Here is a 6,663-nt window from a genome sequence, read left to right on the forward strand (position 1 = left end):
CCACCCACGGCCCCGCCCCTAGCCCGTCCCCTGACCCCCCGCCCCTGGCCCCGCCCCCGCCCCCTCGCCGTACCCGGGTCCTAGACTCCGGCCCTGTCCCCGACCTTGAGCCCAACCTCGCCCCCGACCCCGGCCCTGACTACGCCGGGCCACGACCCTGATCCCGATTCCGCCCCCGCGCCATCAGGCCGGGCTGTGTGTCCAGTGCTGTCCACGCTGCCAACATGCAGTGTCCCCATAACTGACGTGAGAGCAGGAAGGTGTCCCAGCTGAGCGCAAGCCCGCCTCTGGGCGGGTCCTCATGAGTCCAGATTCGATTATACGACAAAGCACTGACATTTGAGCCAGAAATGGGGGTGGTACTAATGCATTCTGTGCGTGTAACACCCAGCTCTGGACTCAACCCCCTAAAGCCTCATTAAGCAGCTGAATGCACTGGTTCTTAATATCTGGGGGGAGGGATCCTTGGAGAAAAATGCAGATGCACCAGATGCTCACCACCATTTCAAGGGTTTCTCAGATCTCTGACTCCCGCCTCCACCCCCAGCCCCTAAGTGTGTCCCCCATTTCCATTTTCTTCTCAGAAAAGCCTTCCCTGACTCCACTTTAAAGAAGCCCTTAAGCAGTGCTCTTCAAATTTATAAATATTTGAAATAAAATTATGTGGGTAAAACACAAAAAAATAAAGAAGCCCTTCCCATGCACTTTACTGCATTTCAGAACCCCCATCTTTCTTTCTTCCCTGGACTCCTCACCATCTTGTTTGCTTCTTTGTTGTCTGTCTCTTCCCAGCAGAATATGACTCCATGAGGGCAGGGGCCTGCGCGTCTCGTTCACTGCTGTATCCCCGTCACTTTAAAACTGTGCTGGGCTCTGTTCCATCTTGCAAGATGGCGGGTGAAAAGGCTGAGAAGCCAGATACTAAGGAGAAAAAACCTGCAGCCAAGAAGGCTGATGCTGGTGGCAAGGCTAAAAAGATGAAGCAGGGGGCTTCCCTGGTGGCGCAGTGGTTGAGAGTCCGCCTGCCGATGCAGGGGATGCGGGTTCGTGCCCCAGTCCGGGAGGATCCCACATGCCGCGGAGCGGCTGGGCCCGTGAGCCATGGCCGCTGAGCCTGCGCGTCCGGAGCCTGTGCTCCGCAACGGGAGAGGCCACAATAGTGAGAGGCCCGGGTACCGCAAAAAAAAAAAAAAGAAAGTTGACATTAAAATATCTGTAAAACACACTACAGAGTTTTAATAAGCTGCAGAATAAGGAACAATGATTCCATTTTTGCCAAAAGAAGACTATGTAAATACAAATACGTATATAAATGCATAGAAAAGAGCTCCAGAAGGAGACACAGCAAATTCAGGGTGGTGCCTACCTCTGAGGAAGGCCAGAGAGGGGAGGGAGGAAGATGTTCCCTCTGCTGTTGACTTGAACCCAAAGGACCGCCTGGGATTTCTCCAGCAAAGACGGGTTTATTCAGGATCAGAAGAGAACCGCAATTTGGGGCCTGCAACCTTGGTGAACCACCGGCAAGTCTCCACATGGCATGGGAAGGATAACATCTTATAGAGGGGAGAAGAAGTTAGGAGGGCAACAAAAATAGTAAACAAAGAGTCTGTGGTTGAGTCCTAGCAGGAAAGAAGGGAATCTTTCTTCTTTCTGGTTGGGCTCAGCTCTGAATGCAGGGGTGAGAGCTCCCCCTGCTGGTCTCTCGGCTCTATTTAACTGAGGCTTCTGTTCATTAATTTTTTACACTATGTCTACTTCTTTAAGTTTGATTTTATTTATTCCAGTGGAAATCTTTTCATGTGTCTTTAATTTTTGTAACTAAAATGCAATTTTAAAATCGAAAATACAGTGTGCATTTATGTGAGGTTGGAGAATTGGGTTTTGATTTCCCAGTGATATTCCAGTTAAATGTTGATTTAGAGTTTGTTCTCTTAGCCTCCCAGTGTAGACACGAATATTGATACGTCTTTAGCAACTGGTAGTGTTCCTGCCGTGTAGACTGCTGTCCATTTCATTAGATGTGAAGTTCTGACAACCAAAGCAAACCCTATGCTCTTCCTATTGTTCGGGCAAGCCTGTGGGAGCTGCTGGGCAGCCCAGCTGTGTGGTCACTGAGCTAATAAACTGCTACCAAGAGCCCTGGCCTTCACCCACTGGGCAGGAGCTCCATACTCCAGGCCTGCCCTTGGCTCACTTGGAGTGGTTTTTCTGGCCTCTAAGGATCAATCTATTCATCAAGTCATTAAACCATTTAGTCCGAATGCCTATGGTCCCTTGAGCCAATTCTTTGTCCCTTAGGTCTCTGTCAATTACCCTACCTAGGAGGGACCTTCAGGGATTCAGCCTGAGAAATAATGGGGGCCGGACAAGCACTGATCTAATTCCTAATCCAATGCAGGGTCCCCCTGAGTCTCTCTGAGACTCAGCTTCTCTTCCTACGGTAGGTGTGTAACAGCTTATTTTCTATGCACCCAAATGGATTGCAGAGATGCTCATAGCACTGCCTGCAAACTGGCTTTCGCTTCTCAAATTGTCACCAGTTGGCAAAGAGATAACAAGCTTACACTACAAGATAACTCAGCTATGTCACTAAACACCCTGCGTGGTTCAACTGACTCCCCTTCTCCTTCCCTCCCTCCCTTCCTCCTTCCCTTCCTATCTCCTTCTCTCTGTCTCCCTCTTTCTCCTTCCCTCCCTCCCTTTCTTCTTTTTGGAGAAGATGGTTTTAATGAAGGAAGGAAGTAGAGTACTGGACTACATCCTGGCACAAGCTCTTTGGGTCACTACGGAAGGGCGATTTGGTTAGGGGCCAACTGAGGTCAGTGTGAAGCAGTGGATGTGATGTCAATGCAGAGTGTGGTTAATATCGCTGAAGATAAAAATAGTAGTCCAGTTACTTACCATTCGTTTGAGAATCATGCAGAGATTACACCAATGACCTTCAGTACCTGTGGTAGTACGAGCACACCTGCTTTGTTCGTTCATTCACTCATTTCTTGCTGTGCATCTATTAGATGTCTAGAACCAGGCTACGGTCTAAATGTTGCTCACTGATATTTTTGGAATGAAGAAATGGCAGAGACCTCAATAGCAATTAAGTGGCACAAACAGTCTTTCTCAAATTAATGGCATCTTTGCTGTGCAAAGATGGAAAGGAACATTGAATTGTATTAATGATTGTTCTACTACTAGGTGAGAATTCTGAATTCTCTGGCTTAGAAAGGATCTTAGAAAGACATCGATTTCCCAAAGAGATTAATCTGACCCCCAAACCAAGCAGTATGCCCCTGTGGAGAAGAAAAGTCAACAACAATGCAAATCAGGGGTGGAAGAAATGCCATGTGTGGAATAAAAACACAAAGGAGCCTCCAGTGTCAACCAAGTTGTCAGGTAGGTGCCTAATTTTTGTCCTATGCAGGCATATTTAGAGATGGATAGGGTGACCACAAACCCTCTTTATGCCTTAAAAAGCTAAAAAATGACTTAATGTTGTCTTTGGCATATACGGTGAGTGTGAAAACAAGCATTGCTCTGTATAAAAGCACATGAGTCCCGTTTGCACACCTCCCCGTGTTTGCAAGAGCCCTCATTGGGAGAAAACTCATGGAGACTGGAGCAGGTGCGTGGGTTCCCCACGGGCCATCGCATTCCAGGTCAGTGAGCAGAGACCTAGCAGGGCTGGAGAGGAATTCTTAGGGACCCAACCACCGAGCTGTAGGGCTTTTATGCTGCATGAGTTGGGAAGCACCAGCCCACCCCAAGCATGACCAGGACCTAGGATGGTATCATATGAGTGGCAGAACTTCGGCTTTACACCTAGTCTACAAGATTTCTTCTTTTAAACGTAAGCACGTACAGCTATAAAATTTCCACTTAGCACTGATTTGACTTTATCCCACAAGTTTTGGTATGTTGTGTTTTTATTTCATTTGTTTCACGATATATTCTAATTTCCCCTTTGACTCATTGGTGGTTTAAAGGTGTGTTGTTTAATTGCCGTATATTTGTGGATTTTCCAGTTTTCCTTCTGCTGTTGATTTCTAGTTTAATTCCATTGTAATTGGAAAAAGATATATGATTTTACTCTTTTTAAATTTAGGGCTTCCCTGGTGGCGCAGTGGTTGAGAGTCCGCCTGACGATGCGGGGCACACGGGTTCGTGTCCCAGTCCGGGAAGATCCCACGTGTCGCAGAGCGGCTGGGCCCGTGAGCCATGGCCGCTGAGCCTGCGCGTCCGGAGCCTGTGCTCCGCAACGGGAGAGGCCACAGCAGTGAGAGGCCCGCGTACCGCAAAAAAAAAAAAAAATTTATTAACACTTGTTCTGTGGCCAAACATATGATCTTTCCTGGTTAATGTTCCATGTGCACTTGAGAAAAATGTGTATTCTGTTGTAGTTGGGTGGAGTGTTCTGTACACATCGGTTAGGTCCAAGGGATCTATGGTGTTGTCCAAGTTCTCTATTTCCTTATTGATCTTCTGTCTGATTTTCTATCCACTATTGAAAGTGGGGTATTGAAGTCTCCTACTATTATTGTAGGCTGTTTCTCCCTTCAATTCTGTCAGTTTCCTTATATATATTGGAGTTCTAATATTAGTGTGTAAATGTTTATAATTGTTATATCTTCTTGCTGTCTTGACCCTTTTATCATGATATTATGTCCATATCTTATAACAGCTTTTGAGTCTATTTTGTCTAAAATAAGAGCCATCCTCCTCTCTTTTGGTTACTATTTGTATAGAATATCTTTTTTTCATCCTTTCACTTTTAACTTATGCATGTCGCTAGATCTAAAGTGAGACTCTTATAGGCAGCATATAGTTGAACCTTGATTTTTTAATCCTGTCAATCTGTGTTTTTTGATTGGAGAGTTTAATATATTTAATTATCAATAGGGAAGCACTTACTTTTGCCATCTTGTTTCCCGTATGTCTTATATCACTTTTTTGTCCCTCATTTCCTCCATTACTACTTTCCTTTGAGTTGAGTTGATATTTTTGTGTTGACACATTTTGATTCCCTCCTCATTTCTTTTTGGGTATTTTCTATGGATATTTTCTTTGTGGTTACCATGGGGGTTACAGACAACATCCTAAAATCATGATGATCTGTCTTAAACTTTTACCAACTTAACTGCATACAAAAACTACTGATTTACAGCTCTGCATCTCCATTTGTTATTTTTTTTAATTTTTTTGCCGTACGCGGACCTCTCACTGCTGTGGCCTCTCCCGTTGCGGAGCACAGGCTCCGGATGCGCAGGCTCAGCGGCCACGGCCCACGGGCCCAGCCGCTCCGTGGCATGCGGGATCCTCCTGGACCGGGGCACGAACCCGTGTCCCCTGCATCGGCAGGCGGACTCCCAACCACTGCGCCACCAGGGAAGCCCTTTCCATTTGTTATTGATGTCACAGATTACATCTTTATATATTATATACCCATTAACATAGATTTATAATTATATCTTAAGCATTTGTCTTTTAAATCCTGTAGAAAATAAAAAGTGAGGTTACAAAGCAAAATTACAATAATAGTTTTATATTTGTGTGCATGTATTTACCTTTGCTGGAGAACTTTATATTTTCATGTGGCTTTGACTTAGTATCTAGCATCCTTTCATTTCAACTTGGACTCCCTTTAGCATTTCTTGCAGGGCACATCTAGTGGTAATGAACTCCCCCAGATTTTGTGTAGGAATGTCTGAAATTTCTCCCTCATTTTTGAAGAACACTATTTGCCAGATGTAGAGTTAGCAGGTGACAATTGTTTTTGTTCTTTCAGCACTTTCAACACATCATTCCGTTCCCTCCTGGCTGCTGAGAAATCTGCTCATCTCATTGGGGATCCCTTGTGTGTGATGAGTTGCTTTTCTCTTTCTGCTTTCAAGATTCATGCTTTGTCTTTGACAGGTTTGATTATAATGTGTCTCAGTGCGGGTCTCCTTGTGTTTATCCTACTTACAGTTCATTGAGCTTTTTGCATTGTATATCATGTCTTTCCTCAAACTGTGTTATGTTTTTAGCCATTATTTCTTCAAATATATTGCTCTGTCCCGCTGTCTCTCCTCCTCCTGGAATTCCCATTGTGTGCACACTGGTCGCTTGACGGTGCCCCATAAGTCCCTTAGTCTCTGCTCACTTTTGTTCTTTCTTCTTTTTGCTCCTCAAACTCAATAATTTCAAATGTCTTTAAGTGTGCTGATGCTTTCTTTTTCCTGTTTGAGTCTGCTGGTGAACCCCTCTAGTGAATTTTTCAATTCAGTTCTTGTAATTTTCATCTTCAAAATTAATTAAAAAAAATAATTTCCATCTCTTTGTTAGTATTATTTTGTCACACAGTGTTTTCCTGATTTCCTTTAGCTCTTTGCCCGTGTTTTCCTTTAGCTCTTTTGAACATATTTGACAGTTGTTTTAAAGTCCTTTTCTCGGAAGTCTCATGCCTGTGTTTCTTCATGGACTATTTGTGGAGATTTTGTTCCTTTGAATGGGTCACGTTTCCCTGTTTCTTGGCATGCCTTATGACCTTTTCTTGAAAACTGCATTTGAAAGAACAGCCACCTCTCCCAGTGCTTGCACACCGCTGTGCAAGACCTTGAAATGGTGGGCCCATGAGTCTTGAGACCAGCCCAGGCCTTTTCAGGTTTAACTGGGCATGATTCCTGTCTG

Source organism: Delphinus delphis, chromosome 10, assembly GCF_949987515.2.
Source record: "Delphinus delphis chromosome 10, mDelDel1.2, whole genome shotgun sequence".
Lineage (NCBI taxonomy): Eukaryota > Metazoa > Chordata > Mammalia > Artiodactyla > Delphinidae > Delphinus > Delphinus delphis.